The sequence below is a fragment of the Phyllostomus hastatus genome, unplaced genomic scaffold, assembly GCF_019186645.2.
Source record: "Phyllostomus hastatus isolate PE091 unplaced genomic scaffold, TTU_PhHast_1.1 phas_scaffold_1674, whole genome shotgun sequence".
NCBI classification, from domain to species: Eukaryota; Metazoa; Chordata; class Mammalia; order Chiroptera; family Phyllostomidae; genus Phyllostomus; species Phyllostomus hastatus.
This window is the reverse complement of record NW_025334011.1, coordinates 5,741,583-5,764,679: the sequence shown is the minus strand read 5'-3', so window position 1 is coordinate 5,764,679 and position 23,097 is coordinate 5,741,583. Positions and strand designations below refer to the sequence as shown.

At 33.2% G+C, this 23,097-nt stretch overlaps 1 protein-coding gene across 4 annotated transcripts in view; it reads left to right on the top strand.

Moving 5' to 3' along the window:
• Positions 1–23,097, top strand: part of CNOT6L (CCR4-NOT transcription complex subunit 6 like) — an 85,345-nt gene that overhangs the window by 1,874 nt on the left and 60,374 nt on the right. Inside the window, exon 1 of one of the 4 annotated variants that reach the window (XM_045858180.1) lies at positions 17,337–17,435. The exons of the other annotated variants lie outside the window; for them this stretch is intronic. The gene's annotated coding sequence lies outside the window, so the exon portion shown is untranslated. Of the gene's footprint in view, positions 1–17,336; positions 17,436–23,097 lie in introns of those variants that run through there. 4 annotated transcript variants of the gene reach the window in all.

Below are 23,097 nucleotides of genomic sequence, written 5' to 3'. Positions count from 1 at the left end.
CTGGCAGTTTAGCTGAGCTGTTTGTACACGTTGGAAACACAGCACTACCTTTTAGGAGATACTACCTTGTTACCTCTAGTTATCTTAATTGCCAGTCCAGATAGTTGTGCACAAACACACTTTCCTTCAGTCTTCAAAACCTAGATCAAGCAGCCTCTATTGTCCACTTAGAGTACCCCTGAAAAGCTATTTTGAGAGTAGTCTTAAGTAAAACGCAACTCTAAAGAGAAATCTGTCAATAGGGAACAATGCATTTCAGAATTAAATATAATTGGTATTTGGCTAATTATTTGCTGATTTCCTTTTTCTACAACACCCTCTTTCTATTTGCATCTAGTTTAGCTCATCTATCTAAAACCCTCCGGGTAAAGTCATGGTGTAGATTCGACCCTTGCAGGCCGTGCTCTCTGTATAATAGCCAGAGATTGGTCCTTTCTGAATCCAGTCTCACAAACAAATGTTCCATGCTGTTCACTACGAAGTGGGTGGGGTAAGAATGAGTGTCATGGGGAGGGGGCGGTGGAGAGCTGTTTTCTGTGACCACTACTGGAAAACAACACACAGTTAAATGGAACAACGATTTGTTTTACAGACCTCAGAACTCTGCCTGCGCCATTTTTCCTAGCTATTTCACCTTAGGCAAGGTACTTAATGTCTATAAGCCTCTGTTTTCTCATCTGCAAGAAGGATAATACACTTAAAGTTGTCTGAGGATAGAATGAGGAAACATGTTTGGCATGTAGTAAGTAGATGCTTAGATAAATATTAGTTCCTCCTGCAGATCTGATTGGGCATTGAAAAACATAAGTACAAATACTCATTTAATTACTGAGAGCAACACCAGTGTATCTAAGTTAAAAATCAAAGCAATAGAACATTTCACAGTCCTTTGATATACGTAAGGTATATGTAAACAACTTTTAAAAATGTATTTTTAGAACTTTTTTTAGAAATAAGACTGTCATTGAAATACCTAGTGTACTAGTTTATAAAGACTAGTCATGCTTAATACTTTTTCATATTTTCGAATAGGCCATCTCTCAGCTTCGTTATTCTTTTTATGAGTTCTTGTTATGTAGTACTGGAAAAAATAAAGCCATATGTATCACATACATGTTCCAAGGCAGTCAAGCATTAAAAGGTATCAAAGAACTAGAGTTTACTTTATATAGGTCTACAAAGTATAAGTGCCACAAAAATTTCTGTGTCATTTGTTTAGTTTATGTTGACTGGTTCTGGTAAACAAAACCTCATGGAATATTTTCCTGAATGGAAGCAAAATATCTTCTATCAACTTTGAATAATTTTCCACTTTTATTACTCTGTGTGGAGTAGTACAATAAATTGCTGTCCACTTAATTTTAATTGTGGAAAAAACAATGACACGGAGTTAAAGAAAAAGGCAACACAGGTTAAGTAAATGATTTTATTTATTTTAGTGAAGGCAAGGTGAAGAGAATATGGGAGAAGTTTTATTGGTTTAAGTTTGCAATATCTTTATTTACTAATGCCAAGTTTCCCAGTTATGCTTCATATCATTATTATTTATATCAGCAATGTTGAGCTTTTAAAAAAAATCAGTAAAGCATTAATATTTCAACAAATTTGTGAAGGATTTTTGGGAAGGATGATAGGGGCAACATAATTAGAATGTAAAATGCCATGGTGTTGTTAAAAGTGAGTGTATTATAGGTATGTGTACATTTACAACAAATAAAATTATCTGCTACATAGTTACATGTAAAGGAAGAATTCTTACCTTAAACATTATAAATAATAATTCTTTTTTTTTAAAGATTTTATTTATTTATTTTTAGAGAGGGAAGGGTGGGAGAAAGAGAGAGAGAGAAACATCAATGTGCGGTTGCTGCAGCCATGGCCCGCAACCCAGGCATGTGCCCTGACTGGGAATCGAACCTGTGACACTTTGGTTCACAGCCTGCACTCCATCCACTGAGCTACGCCAGCCAGGGCTTTATAAATAATAATTCTTAAAAAGATTTTATTTATTTATTTTTAGACAGAGGGGAAGGGAGGGAGAAAGAGAGGGACAGAAACATCACTGTGTGGTTGCCTCTCACATGGCCCCAACTGGGGACCGACCCACAACCCAGGCATGTGCCCTGACCCAGAATGGAACTGGCAACTCCTTGGTTCTCAGGCCAGCACTAAATCCACTGAACCACACCAGCCAGAGGTATAAGTGATCGTTTTTGATACTTTAAAAATAAAAAATAAAGTTTACTGTTAACTAGGTATTTGGTAGTTTTCACTAATATTTTAAAACACTTCATACTTTTTTAATTTGGGAAAGTTGAGGAAAAATTTCTCTGAAATATGAATACAGATGATACTGAACTAATATATTAAGATATGTGGATAACAAAAAATTATTAACAGTGGAACTGCTTACGCTATCATTGTTGAAATTGAAGGAATTATGTTACATCAAAATCAAAGTGGCAAATTATTTAGATTTTAAAATGTAATGTTACTTAAATGGGCTTTTAAACAATCTTATCAAAATATCACTTATAAATGTCTTTAACTAGAGGGAATTGAAATACATAAGAATTTGTGCATGTATTACTTTGGGTAATGCTAATTAGGGTAATAAATACACTCCAGAATTTCAGCAGCTTAACACATACATGTTTACATTTTGCTCACATAACAGTCCAGCGCAGGTGTGCCTAGTTAGCAGGCTTGTGGCTTTCCTGAATGTGGTAATTGAGGGACCCAGGCTCCTTATATCTTACAGCTCCACTATTCCCTAAGGCCTCTGAGCCCTGCCATTACCCACAGACCATTTCTTAAGAACCCTCAGACTTGAAGTGACAAACATTGGCCCACATTTCATTGCTGAGAATTTGTCAGAGTCTTATTTGACTGCAAGGGGAATGGGAATGTAGTCTCTAGAGAGTGGACAGCTTGGGGCTTTTGACGATGTTATTTTAGATGATAGTATATATTTTTGAAAATATGTCTAAAAATGAATTATAATACTTAAAAATTGCTTTCCATCTTCAAAGAGTAAAATTGTGGGGAGGGGAAAGAAAAGAGTAGAGCCAAAGGAGGAAGAGGACGGAACAGGAGCTTTCTTCTATAAGTTTGAATGATAAGTGAATTTCAGCTATTTTAAGATAGAAATAGCTGAGAGAATATAATTAAATTGTATAACCTTTAATGAGTTTCTTCTTTACTATCCAGTTATTGATTGCCATCGTGATGTACTGGTTTCTGGCTGATTGAGTTGTTTCTCTCTGTACTTTGAAATCAGTTGACTTTGAGTTTTAGTTTCTGTGGTACAGTTTCATGGGAAACACATTTTTGAATTTTCTTTTGCTGTTGAGATAGAACATTATAATTATTTATACTTGAAGAAATATCTCTTAGGTGGACCTTACTATGTTTGTTTGCTGTGTTTGTAATTCTAAAGTCATTGTAGATTAAGATATGTGAGCCTTAACCCAGAAAGAACAACAAAATCATCAAGTAAACAACAAAGGCTTAATTATTAACTTGTGCTAGTGTTTCACAATGAAAATACTACAACTTTCTTAAACTGTACTAACATTGAACCTCTCGTACATTAAATGTATTTTATTTCTGGACAATGTTATTTTTAATTGAATCACAACTTATTCTTACTTCTTAGGATTCTTGTAAAGTGAAACCTTAGCTCTATGGTTCACCTATACTTAATTTTATTCTGAAGAGTTTGGTTAGGAATATGGGGAATTTTATTGATATATATAAATATTAATATATTTATATTATTAGGGTTTATTTCTGGACTTTCAGTGTTATTCTGCTGATCTATATGATTTTCCGTATGCCAGTAAGTACTGTCTTGACTACTGTAGCTTTATAATTGAAAAGTGTGAGTCCTCCAACATTTTTTTTCAAGATTGTTTTGGCTATTTTAGGTCTCTTGATATCTATCTATGTGTATATATATCTATATATCTACATATATATGCATAGATACATAGATATATATATCTGTATTTACCCACAGGAAGACTTTGGAGTAGTCTGTAGTCTGGTTAACTTCTGCATGGTTAATATTTCTAATATTTTACACTTTGAGAATTAAAAACCTTGAGGGTCTGTTTTTTTTCCTATTATTATGCTAAATTTTAAAGAAAAGTAAGAAAGAAGTAGAAGAAACCCTTGTGAAGCTTACAGTTTGTGAATAAGGCAGGTAAAACAATTTAGTTATTTCAAAACAATAAACAAGTGGAAGTCACTATAGTATAAGCTGTTTTGCAGACATTCTGAAAGCGAGTAACAAAATGGAATTAGTGGGTCAGAGACTACTTAAAGAGAAGTTTTTTTAGATATAATTCACTTACCATAGAAGTAGTCCTTTTAAAATATATAACTCAGTAGTGTTTAATATATTCATTTGTATAGCCATCACCACAATTTTAGAACATTTTAATCACCTGAACTAAATCCTGTATTCTTTAAGCTTTAACTCTCATTTTCCCCCACCTTTACTTCTAGGCAATCACTGTTTATTTTCCCCCCCGACTATATATTTACCTCTTCTGGACATTTCATGCAAATGGAATCTTAATATAATATGTAGTCTTTTATCTGGGCTTCTTTCAATTGCTCTGTTTTCAGTGTTCGTTCTTGTTATATACTTCATTTTTTTTATGGCTGTATAATATACCCTTGTGTAGATATACCACATTTTATCAACTGATGGATATTTGAGTTGTTTCTACTTTTTGGCTACTGTAAATTCTGCAGTAAACATTCATGTGTAAGTTTTTGAGTGTATAGTTTTTTTCAGTTCTCTTTGAGGATATGCTGGATCATATGGTGCCTTGATGTTTAAACTGTTGATGAACTTCCAGACTTTTCCAAAGCAGCCTCACCATTTCACATCTCCATCAACAGTGTGTATAAGGGCTCCAGTTTCTCTACTTCCTTCCCAACATTTGTTATCTGTCTTTTTGATTGCAGCTCTCCTAGGGGGCGTTAAGTAGCATCTCATTGTGATTTTGATTTGCATTTTCCTAATGATGCTGAGTGTCTTTTCATTTTCTTATTGGCCATTTCTGTATCTTTGTTTGAGAGGTGTATTCAGATCTTTTGACCATTTTAAAGTTGTTTTTTATCTTTTTATTATTGAGTTGTAAGAGTCCTTTGTATATTAATAGATTCAAGTCCCTTATCATATATATGATTTGTAAATATTTCCCTGCATTCAGTGCTGAGTTGTCTTTTCACTTTCCTGATGGTGTCCTTTGAAGAACAAAAGTTTTTCATTTTGATGAAGTCTAACTTATATTTCCTTCTGTTATTTAGGCTCTTGGTGTCATATTTAAGAAACCCTTTACTAATTTAATGGTCACAATGATTTACCCTCCTATTTCGTCCTGTGTTTTATAGTTTTAGCTCTTACATTTAAGTCTTTAATTATTTTGAGTTAATTTCTACATGTGGTCTGATGTAGGGAGTCTAACGTTATTGCTTTGCATGTGGAACCCACTTGTCCCAGTACCATTTGTTGAAGAGACTCTTCTTTTCCTATAGCATTGTCTTGTCACTCTTGCCAAAATCAGTTAACCGTAAATGTGAGGGTTTATTTCTGGACTTTCAGTGTTATTCCACTGGTCTATATGATTTTCCTTATGACAGTAAGTACTGTCTTGACTATTCTAGCTTTGTAATTGAAAAGTGTGAGTCCTCGAACATTTTTTTTTCAAGATTGTTTTGGCTATTTTGGGTCTCATGTATTTTTATATGAATTTTAGAATTAGCTTGTTAGTTTCTGCAAAGAAGCCAGCTGGGATTTTGATAGGAATTGTGATGATCTATAGATCACTTTGGGAAGCATTGCCATCTTAATAGTAAGTCTTCCTATTTATGAACAGGGATGTCTCCATGTATTTATTTAGATCTTTATTTCAACAATATTTTATAGTTTTCATATTATGTTTTATAATTCTTTTGTTGCATTTGTTCCTAAATATTGTATTCTTTTTGATGCTATTGTAAATAGAATTGTTTTCTTAATTTCATTTTTGAGTTCATTTTAAGTGTATAAAAATATTTGTGTATAGATTTTTGTATTTTGCATCCTTATTGAACTTGTTTATTAGTTCTACTGGATTTTTAGTGGATTCTGTAGTATTTTCTGTATACCAAAGATCATGTCCTTGGTATAAATATAGTTGTACTTTTCCAATGTGGAAGCATTTTATTTCATATTCTTGCCTAATTTCCCTGGCTAAAACCTCTAGTACATTGTTGGAAGAAGTGTCAATAGCAGATATCCTTGTCTTGTTCCTAATCTTGTGGGGAGTGCCTTCAGCCTTCGACTGTTAAGTATGATGTTAACAGTGGGATTTTCATAGGTGCCTCTTACCACGTTTAGAAGTTCCCTTCTGTTTCTAGTTTGTTGAGTGTGTTTTTTTTTATGAAGGGGTGTTGGGGTTGAGTATTGATGAAAGTATGAAATATGGATTGGGAAAGTGAAGACTATGTCCATTAATGAGTGGCAGTAATAATGCTTAACTTGCTTGGGAGAAAGGACTAGCCTCCCCTCCCCACTCTCCCCTCTTTTCCCTTCTCATATTCTTCCTCCCCTCCCTACTCCTTTAATGCTCTCTAATTGTCTTCCCACTGATGCATACACACATATGGTGGGCCCTTAATTCTTTACTGAAGATTTTCGGAATAATCCAGATTTCTTGAGCAATGGAGAATATTGGTTATTTTGAAAAACCCTAACAAAAACAGTGTGGAGAATTTTGTTCTGATTAGTTTGATAGCTAGGTTTGAGGGGGAACACAGGAAGCCTGGAGATTACTAAATCAAGAATGAACTACTAATCATAGAATGTAAAAGAAAGGAACACACCTTTGTGGTATGGTTAATGAAGAATTACATGTTTACGTTGAACCTGGCTGTTTTCTGACTTTTTTCCCCAAAACATTTCAGTATTGATAGTTTTATTTTTGTAAGTTTTCTAAAAAATATTGAATAGCTTTCTTCTTAGGAAATTTTGCTCCACAAGGCAAGGGTATGTATGTTTCATTTGATGTGGTTATTACTCTGTGTTTAATTTTTGAAACTTTGTTTTTCCATGTGGCTACATTCTGATTAGATAAATATTTTTTAGAATTTATATTCATGTCCTTCATGTTATAAGTCTCAGAAGTTAAATAACTTTGGGTTTAGCTACCAATGTCCTCTTAAGGCAGACTTGGAAAGTGGTAATAGAATTTTGTTTTGTATTCTCTTGTGTAGCAGGATTATTACTTTTCATTAATTTTCTGTCATTTAAAAAATCTCATTACAGATAAAATTTATTTCTAATTGTTTTCAAAGAAATAAGTAGTTCATTTTGCTGTTGTGAGAGACTCATTTATACTGCATAGATATGTGGTAATTTGCGGTATTCATTTACTAACAATAGAAACCAATGACATAAAATAGAAGTCATAACAGTTTGTCTTCTTTATATTTGTCTTTTGCAGAGAAAACCTCTCTCCGTTAGTCTTACAGTTTAGAATCTTATTTTTCTCTTCCCAGATAACTTAGATTCCCTAAATGAGTAACATAGATCAGAGTTATATAATACCAGTTACAAATACTGCTAAGAGAGTAGGACTAAACTTAGTATATACCAGCTTTAATGTCTGCACAAAAACTTTATTGGGATCTTTACATGTGTATTCATTGCTTTCTGGTCTTAATGTTTATATTTAAACAAAGCAAAACTAGAAAAATGACAGGGTATGTTTTGCTATAGGTTCATATTTAGTACAGGCTTCTGCAGCACCTCTATATAAATTTATAAAGTAATATATTGTGAATTGTGTACAGAATAACTTTGAAACACTATAAGAATGACTAAAAGCATATCTGTCATATTAATAAATATTTATTAAGTGTTAACTAGCTATAAGCTATTGTAACTCAAGTTTCTGGAGACTAAAATGTTATTTAGAATATGGTCTTTTCTGCCAGCATATGAAACTAACATTTATTAGACTGCTGAGTACTAAGGACTGTGAAAAGCCATACTTTTATTTAAAAAGCTGTGAATATGTAATCTAAATTTGTCTTCATGAAAATCCTGTAATTTAGTGTAATTCTCATTCTGTATCTGGTTAAGAATGTGAATTTTGGATTCTTTACTCTCTAGCTCTTGGAAGACTCAATTAACTTATCCATGCTTCATTTTCCTCATTTGGAATAGGGAGATAATTGCCCTGGTCTTACAGGATTGTTGTGAAGATTAAAGGAAATAATACCTATACAGTGATTAGAATAATATGTGGCACGTCCGTAGTAAAAAACAAAACTAAACTAAAACACTTCATATATGTTAGCTATTACTGTTTTTTATTATTAGGAGACATAAAGTTAAATAACAAGTTGTAAATGTTGGTAAAACGAATATTTAAAATGGGATGTTTGACTCCAAAATACTCTTAACACTACTTGCAGTTAGAGAGTAACCCTGAGTAAGTAGCAAATAATAAAGGCAGAATATGGTAAGTAACAAAGAACATTAAAGGCTATAACATATAGAGTACATACAGGTTTGTAACCATATAAGGGATGGATACAGAGAAGAAGCATAGAAGTTGGTCTCACATTTATCCTTACAGGAAGGAAAAGGATCAATTAGTGGATTATTGCATCATAGAAGTTGGTCTCACATTTATCCTTACAGGAAGGAAAAGGATCAATTAGTGGATTATTGCATCATCCTCCTTGCTTATATTCCAGCGTATATTAATGCTACTTTAACTTCTTTTCCTTTGTATGCGTTGTCACCAAAGAAATCCGTAAAAGGCATTGGACACTGGTTAACTTCCCTACATAAAATCTCCTATGTGTCTTCGTTGTAGTTATTTTTTTTTTTTTTTGTCTTTCAACAATTCTTTGAGGATATAAAACCATTTGTTGCTGGCAAACCAAGCTGTAGTTTGCTGACCTCTAAATTCTTAGAATTCTAATTGATTTAATATCAATTTACATGAATTAACTTCTTAGAATTCTACTTGATTTAATATTGATTAAAATTGATATTAATTCTTGTTTTATAGTTGAGGAAAATGAAGCTTAGAGAGGCAGATTTGTTGAAAGTCATATATATATGGCAAGTAAATGTCAGAGCTCAAGTTCAGATTTAGGTTATTGGAATTCCTAAACCTGTGTACTTTCCAAGATATCCTGCTGCTGCATTGCTTTTAGGATAAAATGGAGATTTCACAGCATTATATGTAAGGCCCCTCTTGATCTTGTCCTTGTGTACCTCTCCAGTTTTATCATTTATAACTCCTCTCTATGCAACATATTCCGTAGACTAGCTATACTGAGTGACTTATAGCCTGGATTATGCTTTATTGGTGCTTACAATACTTTATATTTTATGGCCTCACTGACTTCTTTGATAATTCACCTCATGTTCTCTCTGCTGTAGGAAACCTTGTTGACACTTCCCGTCTTTGCTTTATGCTCGTTCTTTGTGCTCCCCCAGCATCTCGTGCATTCCTCTTTCATAACATTTACCACGCTGTCTTGTGCTTGCCTGATTTATATCTCCGCTTTTCCATTAGACTGAGAGTTTTTAAGGGCAGAGATGCCTCACCATTATAACTCAAGTATTTGGTATAACCCCTACTAGGTACTGTTTGGTAAAATATATATTGTGGGCTTAATAACTATTTATTAAATAAATGAATACTCAAATGGCATTTCAGGCGGTAGAAATTACATGAACAATTATGTAGTAGCAGAAATGCATGAGTCTAGATTCAAGGATGAGAAGGAAATTGAGTTAATTTCTGGTTAACTTCCAGAGCTTCAGTGGGAATGAGGCTGATAAGGCATATTGAGGAACGATTATTATGGAGGGGTTTGAATGCCTGTGTAAGGAATTAAAGTTTCTTACTAAGTTTAACTCTAGAGCAGCGTCTTTTTACATCTGTAAATTGAGGTTCTCTTATTAATGTCTGAGTTTTATATTATGATACTGTTACAGATGATACTTTGTAGGGCACACTCATTTTAGTTTTGATTAATAGTTACTGTGTGTCTCTATATTCATATAATTACTGATATTACTTTTAAAGACATTGGGAACATTGAGTGATTTTGAGCAGGCTGGTAGTTTGAAAACAATTATTTAAGGTTAACTTGGTTGAGGTCTGCAGAATGATTTGCGAAGATCAGAATGGGTGGAGGGAGGCTCTTTTTTAAAGAGTCAAATTAAACATGAAGTGATGGGTTAAGAAATACATTTGAGTTAAACATGAAGTGATTAGTCAAGAAATAGATTTGTGTCAATTGGGATAGAAAAGAAAGCTTTTAATTGATATTGATGACTGAATGTGAAGGATGAGTCAGATATAACAGATATCAGAAGGAGACAATTTGGGGAAGAAAATTAGGAATTTTGTATTAGATAAATTGATTAAAATTGGAATGACTTCTATTTTTTGTGAATTTGGTCCTTGATTAATTTATGCCTGAATAACTAGAATATCCTCATGGCTGATTTTCCTTCTTGCCTCTAACACATGGGTGGATATGGGTGGATGTTGGTATGAACAGTCTAGTGGTTTGGAGGACATTGTGGAGCCTTTTTAGAATAACAATTTTGAGTGAATAAAAAAATAAGATTTTATACTGAAATACTAGAATATATGAAAAACAAATTTGTGATACACTAAGATATGTGCCTCTTTATCAATGCATTTAAATGACACAATTAAGCAGTGAGTCTAACTACCATGATTTTGAAGTAGTGACACATATAGATACACATATAGTGATATATATATATATTTGAAGTAGTGATATAGATGATATTTTGAAATATCTGTAACAACCATAATGTGATATAATTTATGTTAGTGACAAAAATCACAGTTACTATTAATAGTATTAGGTCATCTAGGTCTATTTGAAAGAAGTACTAAATTTTAACTAGAGGTTAGTGAAAATAGTCATACAATTTTTTTCTATACAAATTTACAGATTTTCTGAGGTTTATGGACCCCAGACTTAAAATCTTTGCTTATTATATTGTATCCTGGGTTCAATCTATTCCGTGTATTTTTGTCATAGTAGTCTACTTTTCTTTGTAGATGGTAATTTTTTAAATGTCTGTTTTTGGAAAAAATATGTGTTCTTTGTAAGAAAAACAAAATGATACTGAAGAGTATAATTTTCTGGTTGTCAAGACTGCTAGTAGTGTATATATATGAGTATAGTACCATTATCTGTTTCTGGGCAGTATGTATGTACTGATATAACTATTTACATAAACACACATAAGTGGAATCATACTGTTTGTTCTTTTTTAAAATTGCTTTTTTATTTAACAACATATTATGGCCATTTTTAAAATCAGTAGATATACTTCACTTCATGCTTTAGCCCTGGCCAAGGTGGCTCAGTTGTTGGAGCGTCATCTTGCAAACTGGAAGCTTGCAGGTTCGACTCCCCATCAGGGCACATGCCTGGGTTGCGGTTTCAGCCTTTGGTTGAAGCGTGTACAAGAGGCAGCTGATCAATGTTTCTCTCTCACATTGGTGTTTCCCTCATTCTTTTTCTCCCTCCTCCTCTCTAAAATCAATAAGCATGTTCTCAGGTGAGGATTAAAAAATAATTATATTTATTTATGTGTTTCAGGTGTACAGTTTTGTAATACGTCATTGTGTTCACCACTCCAAGTCAGTTTCCTTCCTAAAAATTTTAGTGTTGAAATTGACATATATCACATAGTACAAAATTCCCCATTTTAAAGCATTTTTGCTATGTTGTGAGCACTGTTACTATTGAATTATATAATATTTCTGTCACCCTCAAAAGATACCTCACACCTATGAGCTATTCCAGTTTACCCATTCTGCCATCTGTCGGCAACTGCCAATGCACTTTTTGCCTCTCTGGATTTACCTATTCTAGGCATTTCATATAAATGGAATCATACAATATGTGACCTTTTGTGCCTGGCTTCTTTCATTTACTGCAGTGTTTCCAAATTATTCCATGTTGTAGCGTATAGTACTACCTCATTCCTTTTTGTGGTTGAATAATACACTATTGTGTGAATATACCATATTTTGTTCACTTGCTCATCAGCTGATGGATATTTGAGTTGTTTTTACTGTTTTGGCTATTATAAATCTGCTGTAAACATTCATGAACAAGTTACTGTGTGGACATATGTTTTCACTTCTTGGTTATATAAGTAGGAATAGAATTACTTGGTTATGTGGTAATTCTGTATTTAACTTTTTGAGGAATTGACACACTTTTCCACAGCAGCTACATCATTTTACATTTCCATACAATATGCTTTTTAATGCTAAATTGTAATCCATTTTGTTGGTGTGCTATAATTCAGTGCTCTATTGATTGGCAATAGATTTCCTTAGTTTTGTCAATTATCAACACTAATGCACATATACCTTAGCACGCTTTTTTAAAGGATAAACTTCTAGAAGTAGACTTGCTGTGTTAAAATGATTGCATATTTAAAATTTTGATACATCTTGACAGGTTGCCCTTTAGAAGTATTGTGTAAGATTATATTCCCACCAGTGTCATAGTAGATGCCTATTCCTGAAACTCTTACATTAATCTTTGCCATTCTGATAATAAAGAAATATATATATTTAAATTCATGATTATTTTATTAATAGTGAAGTTATATTTTTTCACATTTTTTGAGCACTGTATTCCCTTGTGATATGCCTCATCATGACCTTTATCCCCAATTCTTCTCTTGGGGTGTTTACATTTCTTTTATTGATTTGTAAGAGCTGTTTATATTTTAGAAACATTACCTTATTGTCTATTGTAAATATTACAGAGACTTTTTGCTTCAGTTTCCTCTTTACATATTGGCTTTGTGACTTTCTTCTTACAAACATTAAATTTTTTTATATTGTTTAATCTGTCATTCTTTTTCTTTAGGTCTTATAAAAATTTTCTGCCCTCCGCCATTATGAGGTGATTGTTTTGCATTTTCTTCTAGCAGTGTCTAAAATTAAGTCTGTCATGGTTTAATAGAAGAAGCTTTGATTTTGTGGTTGGACTTACCCATGTTCAAATTCCATTCCAGTCACTTATTAGCTCTGAGGTATTGGATATTTCATAATTTCTGTGTACTTCAACTTTCTCATCAGTAAAATGGCAATTGATAATATGTAGTTTATAATTTTAGTGAAATGCAATGTGATAATGCATGCAAATAATCTAGCACAGTATCTGGGCACAGTTGGGCATTCAGTGCATGGTTCCTTCTCTTTTCTAGTCATGAACTCTCTCATGCTTCAGCCAACTTAAATTCTGATTCAGAAGATGAGGGAAGGGAGAGTTTCAAGAAATAGAGGATAATACTATTTTCAAAACCAGAGAAGCCGTACATACTGAAAAGAGGATTGAAAATTGATTTAGTAATTTGAAGTATTTGTGTTTCATGAGAATATTTTCATTAGAGTGATAAGAGGGATCTTATTTTAATAGGATAAGGACTAAAGTCATAACATACAGGAAGAATAATATGTACATATGCAACATGTATCAATCATTTATAGTATCTTTGAGAAATAGTTGTTACTGTTTTGTTTTTTCTCTCATTGTTAGACTGCTAGTAAGAGGATAGGGTTAGCAGTAGTAACATATGTAGTATATTTATATTTTGTGTATAAATTATACACAAACCAGTCATTTTTGCTATTATTAGTTATGAATTATAGTACTTATAGCACACTTTACAGTTAATCATCAACCTAGTCAAGAACTGCTCCAATTGAATTTTATTCTCTGTAGCTCTTGTATGGAATTAACACACATTTCTCTATTAAATTACAACTTTTTGTAAGCACTGTTACATATACTTTGTGGAAAGCAATTTTAAATACATTTTAGAAATGGGAAATGCATAAATGCTTATAATATAATAGTCATTATTTACATTTTTCTCACCTTAGACTCCAAAGTTTTAGGATAGGGAACATAGTTCTAACAATTAAAAATAATGAATTTTTGATAAATGCTCACAAAGCATTACATTTCTTATTTTGTAAAACCTCAAAATAAAGTTTTAAAAATTGTTAATGAAAAATGTTTGTTTAGCTCTTAATTCACATGGAGAAATAAAAACATGGATTACGTGCCACTTTATTTTAGAAAATCATATCAAACTCTTTGTTTCTTGACTCTGGGTAACTGCCTGTTGTTCCTAGTATGTTGTAAGTATACTGCCCTCATTTTGTTAGCCTCAAAACAAGAAGGAAATTCTGTATTGGTTAGCTAGGAGGAAGGTAATGAGTTTAAGTAACAAAACAGGACATTTGTTCCTCTATGACCTTTGATGAGTTTGTGAAGTTGGCATTTTGACTGTAGGATTGAAATTCAGAAGAGTTTTTTTTTAATTTAGTTTGCTTTGTTGCTTTTGCAGAGTATCTACCTGCCAGGAAAAAAATAGGAATCTAAGTTAAAGGCTCTGCCACCTTTGTGGGAAATGATGAACAATACTCTTCCTTCTGCTGACGAAATCTAGGTATCTGTGTTTTACAATGGCTGGTTTTTGCTTTCACATGGGGCCAAAGTATCCTTTTCCTGGAACCAAGCTTGATTCAAAGCCTTTTTAAGTTCTCTTATTCTTTAGCCTTGTAAGCAACTATTTTAGGAACTATTTTAAAGCTGACACCCATTCCCTTCAAACCTTTTCCGCTCACTACAAAACACCACCTTTTTGGCTGTCATTTGTATGAGTATTGTGGGTAGTCTCATTAGGCTTTTATTCATGCCAAAAAGTTAACTATTGTTTAGTGCTATCTGCTTTGGATCAATGTGAGTCAGCATTGGCCCTGCCTTTTAAATTTTTTCATAATTAAGTTGCTGGCACCTTAGAACCCTTTCCTGGATGGAGCTTTTCTTTGTGCCTTATCAAGTTTTATCCCAGACAGAGTTTGGTTACTAAAGGTTTTTCTGTTTCACACCACTGTTTTTAATGGAGCCTTACAGGTTTAGCTATGGCTTTGCCAAATTCTAAACCTTGGTTTTCAGATAAACTAAAAGTTTTAACACTTTTTTGTGTATATTTTGCTGTGCACTGAAACATTGTATTATTTGGTTCAAGTCAAAAGTATGGGACAGCTATGGTTACTCTCAGACTTTCATAATCAGTCAACTTTCTATTAAAGATTTAATGCAGTTACTTTCCCCCAAAATAGAAAAGTTAAAATGATTATAAAAGCTAATCATTGTGAAAATGATTCATTAATTAAATCCTTAGTTTTTGATATTATCGTTTACTTTTCTAGTAACAGAAATCAAACGATTTCTTTAATTAGTGTTTATATTTTCTTGAGACAATATAACATTCTTAGTTTATACTCATGATATTTTGCTTACATAAACAAACTTAAGAAATTATATTTGTGAAATATCACTCAATTCTTTATTTTTATATACCACTAGAGAGGCAGAACCTAAAATTGGAAGGTAGGAGAGGGAAAAAGATGGAAGTATTTTATTTCATATAAAATGTTAGACTATAACTTCAGTTTTTTAACGCTTAAACATGTTGGACTGAATCTAGTTTTTCTAGTGGATTTGTTACTTTGAGTGATAGGAATTCTCGTACTCTTGATATACTTACTGTATTTTATCTAGATGATCTGTGACCCTTTTACAGCTGCCCTTGTAACTTGTCTCAGTTTGAATTTCCTCTTGAATTTATTGCAGCAGAGATGTTTTCATTTCTTTCTGGGTTCGAAGAAAGACTGTGTTGAATTCCTGTTTACTCATCTTTCAGAATGAACAGTTGATTCATTTAGGAGGATACTTTTCTTTGGACAGTACTTGTTATTGATTAGCAATTTTTGGAGAATACTTGCAGTGATTGTAGACATCCTTGCTTTTGTCTTTTCCCCTTCCAACTAACTTTAGTAGGTTAATTATAGTGGGAAAGAGGATTCAAGGAGAATTTGCTGCAGTCAGATACAGCAACCTTTGATTGTCTTTATGTCAGGGAGACTGCTGGAAAATAGATGAATGACTACATGCCTATCCTTGAATACATGCCAGATGTATTGGATGGATCCTTCTTAACTACATAATAGCATCTTGAGTACATAACAGGGTGGAAACTTTGTTCTGATTCTGTGGCTTTTTTTTCTTGCTCACCTGGGTACCTTTTAACTGTCCTTTTCAGAGGGATGTGAGCTCTATTGGGTTAGGGTGACAGAGAATTTGGAGGACAGGAGTGCAAATAGAAAAATCTAAACCATTTTTCTTACTTTGTCAGGGTATATATTAGTGACTAAATTAGGAAATGGGGAGAGGAATTACTGGTGTGAAAATTCATTAGAGAAATGGGAACATTGTTTCCCCTATTATCTCTAAGTTTGTTGAATAGTAAGCTTCACTGTAATGAGGGTTACATGTGTTGTTCGTGGGTCATAAAAATGAGCTGTTTCTGAATCACTGTGTACCCATTTGAGTTACTTGGAGTCAGGATATTAAGGGTATAATATTAGGACTTGAGTGTTTTTGGGTCTCTGTACAAACTATTTAAATATCCTTCTAGTTAGGGTTGTACTTGTCTCTTTGGGACTTCTAATGGGTCTGTACACTTGAAGAAAAATGAGAATTGTATTACCAACTTACTAATATATAGGACTTGTATTGGGCTGTTTTAAAATCAAGACCTATATGGACCTTCTACTCCTCCACTCCCCTACTTCTACGTAAATTTTTTGAAAATCAGTTTGCTGAAATTATCAAAATTGTTTTCTTTTACTTAGCAAAGTTATTTTGAAATTTATGTTGTCCTTTGTATCAGTAGGTCATTTCTTTTTGTTGCTGAATAATATTTTATTGTTTGTATTTACCACATTTCAACTATTGGCCTGTTGATAAATATTTGGGTTATTTCTAGTTTTTGGCTATTATAGATAAAACTAAGAATATTTGTGATCAATTGAGCTTTTGAGTGGCCATATGTTTTCATTTTTCTTGGGTAAATGTGTAGGAGTAGGATGTCTAGGTCATATCATAGTTATATATTAAAGTTTTTAAAACTCAAAACTGCTTTTCAAAGTTGAACTATTTTTCATTCTTATCTGTTATTATAGTTATTCTGCATTCTCACTTGGTTACTGTTAAATTTTAGCAATTCTAGTAAGTTTAATTTTATTTCCCTAATGACTAAGGACATGGAGAATCTTACGTGCTTATTTGCACATATCATTTTGGGTGAAGTATATGTTAAAATGTTCCATTAAAAAATTCTTATTATTAAAAAAATGTTTTATTTATTTATTTTTAGAGAAAGGGGGAGGAAGGGAGGAAGACAGGGAGAGAAATGTTGGTACGCAAGAGAAACATTGATCAGCTGCCCCCTGCACACCCCGAACCAGCAATCCCTGCATGTACGCTGACTTGGAATTGAACCTGCAACCTCTCAGTTCATGGGACAACGCCCAACCCACTGAGCCACACCAGTCAGAGCTCCTTATTGAGAGTCATTTATGCTGCATACATATTTTTATTGTGTGATTTGCAAGTATTTCATCCCATTCTATGGATTGTTTTTTCTTTTTCTTAATAATGTCTTTCAAAGTACAAAGTTCTTGATTTTGGTGGTGTTTAACTTATTAATTTTTTGTTTTATGGGTCATGCTTTTGTTCTGTTATTTTAGATCTTTGCCAAACTCAGAATCACTAAGATTTTCTTCTGTGTATTCTTCTAGGAATTTATAATTTTAGCCCTCACATAATGAAAGCATCTATAATTTAGAGTAGTTGTGATTACTAAGTGAATTAATACATGTAAAACACTATGGACAATGTTTTAATATGGTTGGTGCTAATCAAATGATAGTTACATCCTGTTATTTGTCTCCATTTGGAAATTGCTGAGATGCTCAGCCTTTGGTGGAATACCTATGTGCTTGTCTTAGCACCTAGAGACAATTTTAATTGGCCAGGATGCCATCTTTGGTCAAGAACTTGTGGGCATACGGAATTCATACCTTTTCCCCTTTCCCTCTATCGTATGATATTTTTCCCAGTAGTACTTGACTTTCTAATCACTCATTTAACATGTACTCCGGACTTACACTTATATCATTTTTATGCAGGAATTCTCAAACATATGTACTATTGACATTTTGAGCAAGATATTTCTTGTGCCCTGGCTGGCATAGCTCAGTGGATTGAGCTCCGGCTGCGAACCAAAGTGTCAGAGGTTCGATTCCCAATCAGGGTACATGCCTGGGTTGCAGGCCATGATCCCCAGCAACCCCACATTGATGTTTCTGTCTCTCTTTCTCCCTCCCTTCCCTCTCTGGAAATAAATAAATAAAATCTTTTTTTAAAAAAAGATATTTCTTGTGAGGGCCTGTCAAGAGCATTGTGGGATGTTTAGCAGCATCCATGACTTCTACTTACTAGATGCAGTTAGCACCATTCCCTCAAGTTGTGACAACTAAAAATGTCTAGATGTTGCCAAATGTCCTGAGGGGCAAAAATCATACTTGGTTGAGAGCTACATTTTTAGAGGGGACTTAGTGTGTGCTGTAATAGGAGACTGTGATTTGTTATTTTAATGTTTCTTTGAATAAGCCATGACAGTCTTATTAATCAGCACTTACATTTTAGACTGCCATTGGTTTTATTCAGTAGATCTTTCTCGTACTTTAGTATAGCTGTTTGATTTAGTTGCTGCTACTGAGATTGGTCAATAGAGTATGTTTTATTGGTGACTGTTCAAACTGACAGCTTTAAAAAAAATCCGTTCTTGCCTGTGTAGATGCCATGGATTTAGGCATCTGGGGAAGTTTTCAATGGATAACACCCAGACCTAAACTTTTTTCTGTATGTCGTTGCACTTTGGTCAAAAAGGACAGAGAATCACATATTTTACTGATTTCACTTCTTACATTATGTTCAGAGGTGGTTGGGAAAACAAATATTTCGTATGCCAAGATAGGAAATTATTGCTTGGAGGTAGTTTGTTGTCCTTAGGCAGTCATAAGTGAACTTTAGGCTTTTCAGAAAAAAAATAGTAACCGAGGGTATTTTATTTGAACTAAAATTATTGAAAAACAAAAGAACAAATACAGTATAAAGTGTTACTCGTAGTTAAGTTCTTAAAACATGCTTTTGAATATAGTCTTTATGCTTCAGATGTATGTGTGTATGTGTATATTTTCTGGGAAGAATATGGTTTGTAATCCATAAATTTAAAATATGTTTCCTTTAGACATAATTTGCCTTATAATATTTTCATAATACCAAATGATTTTTGAAGTATTCTTATGTGTAAATGAGTGACTTACAAAAGAAAAATATCCTACTTTTATAGTTTAAATTAATACCCATGCAAAATCAGTTTAATTTCCTTAGTCAGAATATGGAAAAAAACTTAAGAAAAATATTATGGGTGCAACAGATGAATAACCCTTAGAGGAATCATATGCCATAGTACACTTATGTAGTCTTAAGCTTATAATAACTAAACATTTCACAAAAAGGTTTAAATATATATATTGCCTTTGATCAAAGAAAATGAGTATTTAAATGGACACTAAGATCTTTCTATAAGATCTTTGTGAATCTAAGTATTTTTAAATTACCTTTATTGGCAGAATTTTATCATTTTATTAATCTTTTCATTTTTATAGTACACGATTGTTATTTATCTTGGTAATTTACAGATGTCTGTAAGTAATATATGCCTTTTTCAGTATTGATGATATATTAGGTTATTATCAGAATATGGCACATATTACTTTTTAAAATGTGAAAGATATGCTTATATTTTCAAATACATGTTCAAATGCCTTTAAGATTTTTAATTTAAAATAAAAGTTTTAACTGAAAAATAATAACAAAGTATTACACATCGATTACGATGGCCAAAAATCCCAAACATGGAAAATACCAAATGCTGACAAGGATGTGGAGCAGCAGGAATTGTTTTCTTTTTAAATTAAAAAAAAATGTTTTAATTAGAGAAAGGGGAAGGCAGGGAGAGAGATAGAGAGGGAGAGAAACATCAATGTGAGAGAGAAGCATTTATTGGTTGCATTTCTTATGTGCCCCAACTGGGACTGAACCTACAACCTAGACACATGCCCTGACTGGGAATCAAACCCACAATCTTTCAGTTTGCAGGATGATGCCCAGCCAACTAAGCCATACCTGCCAGAACAGGAACGTTTTCATTACTGGTGGGAATGCAAAATGGTACAGCCGTTTTGGAAGACTCTTTGGCAATTTCTTATAAAACTCAACAGTCTTACCATATGATCCAACCATTAATCATGCTCCTTTGTGTTTACTCAAATGAATTGAAAACATATGTCACACAAAAACTTTCACATGGATGTTTATAGCAGCTTTCTTCATAATTGCCAAAACTTGGAAGCAACCTAGGTATCTTTTGATTTAGCTTAATGCATTTTACATTTTCCATGTCGTGTGGATCAGTAGTTCAATCCTTTTTATTGCTGAGTAGTATTTTATTGTATGACTGAACCATAGTTTATCTAGTCATCAGTTGGAGGACATTTAAGTTGTTCCCAGTTTGGGGTGATTAAGAATAAAGTTGCTGCAGATTTATGTACAGGTTTATGTACAGGTTTGTGTGTGATCATAAGTTATATTTTTTGCTAGGGAAACTATCTAAAAATGAGATTGCTAACTTGCATGTGTGCTATTTGTAATGTTATGAGAAACAACCAAACTGTTTTCCAAGTGGTGATACCATTTTGCTTTACCACTAGAAAAATATGAGCATGTGTATGTGTGTGAGTGAGTGTGTAAACATCCACACAAGGATATTGGAAGGTTGTAGGCAGCATCCCTGTCAGTCCTAGGTATTATATGATTAGTGGGGGTAAACTACACAAAGGGCAAGGATCTTGTTCACTGTTGAAGTCCTACTGTCCATACTGTTTGGTATAATACATGATAGTGTGTCTGCAATAAATATTTGTTGAATAATTATTAAACTGATCAGAAACATGGAATTCCAAAAGTCTGAATATTATGGTATTTTTTTCATAATGATGTGTAACTTTATCATCATAAAACATGGCTTTCCTTTTATTTAGAGTGGTGACAGATCAGGAGATAACATGAAAACTTTGGACTTTAGTTGAATATGTCATTGAAGACAAATGCCATGTAGAGGCCCTTGGTACAGAAGTAGAGTGAGAATACAGTGAAATTGTTATTTATCTCAGGGTGTCTTCTAAGCTTTGGTTGCCACCAGTCTTTATGGTCTTACTATATGCAGTGTGATTTGCTAGGTGCTGTTTTTTAATTATCAGCTGATGAGCCCATTCAGAGAAGGTAAAAATTTTATATGACATTTATGATGATTCATAATTGTGTATAGTTAAAAGTAGATATTGATGAGGAAATAGAAACTTCAGAAATGCTGCAGTGTAGGGTTATTTTGCTTTATTAAAGGAGGTAAACTTAGACATATTTTCTCAGAAAGGAAAATGGTTTCAATGGTTAAGACCAAATGGGAATGATGGATGTTAGTAAAGGTGGGCATTTAATAAATGAAAAAATAATGAGTTCCATAACCTTTGGGAATAAATGTTAATGGAAGACAGATTTATCTGAGAATGTGTAAAGATACAATGTCATTGACCTTATGCTCTAAAATGTAAGCAGAAATTTCTAATTTAGACTTAATTTTGTCTTCTTCCAGTTTGGGAAACTCAGACAGCATTTGCATCTCTGCTTAAGATTGCAAACTGCTGTTAAGATGATCAGTTAATATTTCCATGGAAATAAGTCTGTTCTAATGACTTGTATTTTAGGGTTGGATTCATTGAGTTAGAAGTCTGATTCATAATGAAGCAGTCTTTGATGATTTTAGCACCCTCTCTTTCTTAGTTTGAATTTAAAATGAAGTAATATGTACCATATGTTCACTGCAGTGTTATTTACAACAGCCAAGATATGGAAGCAACCCAAGTGCCCATCAGTCGATGAGTAGATAAAAAAGCTGTGGTATATATACAATGGAATATTATCATTTATAAAAAAAGAATGAAATCTTACCATTTGGGACAGTTTGGACAGACCTAGAGGGTATTATGTTAAATGAAATAAGTCACGGAAAGACAAATACCAAATGATTTCACTTACATGTGAAATCTAAATAACAAATATCATATGATCTTACCTATTAGTGGAACCTAATCAACAAAACAAACCAGCAAGTGAAATATAACCAGAGACATTGAAATAAAGAACAAACTGACAGTAACCAGAGGGGAGAGGGGAGTGGGATGACAGGGGAAAGAGGGGAAGGGTTGTCAAGGAACATGTATGAGAGACCCATGGACAATGCCAAAAGGGGGTAGGATTGAAGCTGGGAGGTGGGGGTGGGTAGGTCAGGAGAGGGTGGGGGTGGGGAAAGTGAAGACAGTTGTGCTTGAACAACAATAAAAAATAAAGAAATTTAAAAATTACAATATAAACAAACAATTAAACAGATTCATAGACATGGAGAACAGACACATGGTTGCCAGAGGGGTGGGGTCTGGAGGACTGGGTGAAATAGGTGACAGGATTAAAAAATACAATTTAGTAGTTACAAAATAGTCATGCGGATGTAAAGTACAGCAGAGGGAATATAGTCCATATTGTAAAAACTTTGTATGATGGGTACTAGAAAAATTTACACTTTGTAAAGTATATGATTGTCTAACCACTGTGCTATAAACATGAAACTAATAACAAAATAATGTTGATTCTGGACTGTAATTAATAAAAATAATTAAAAATGAAATAATTTGAATTGTGCTGAAAATAGGGTGCTGAGAGGGAAACTGTGGTTTAACATTGTAAGGACTTCTATCTATATGCACTGTAGATCCTGCTGTTTTTTGGGTTTTTTTTTTTTCAGTAAACTGCTTCAGATGACCAATATTGAGAGTATAGTTTTAGCCTTTGGCAGATTGTTCTGATTTGGCTCAGATTATTATTATATTTTTTGTAGGGGAGAGAGGTAGTTATGGTGCATTATTTTCCTAGCCCCAGACATGAAACCTGAGATTTGGG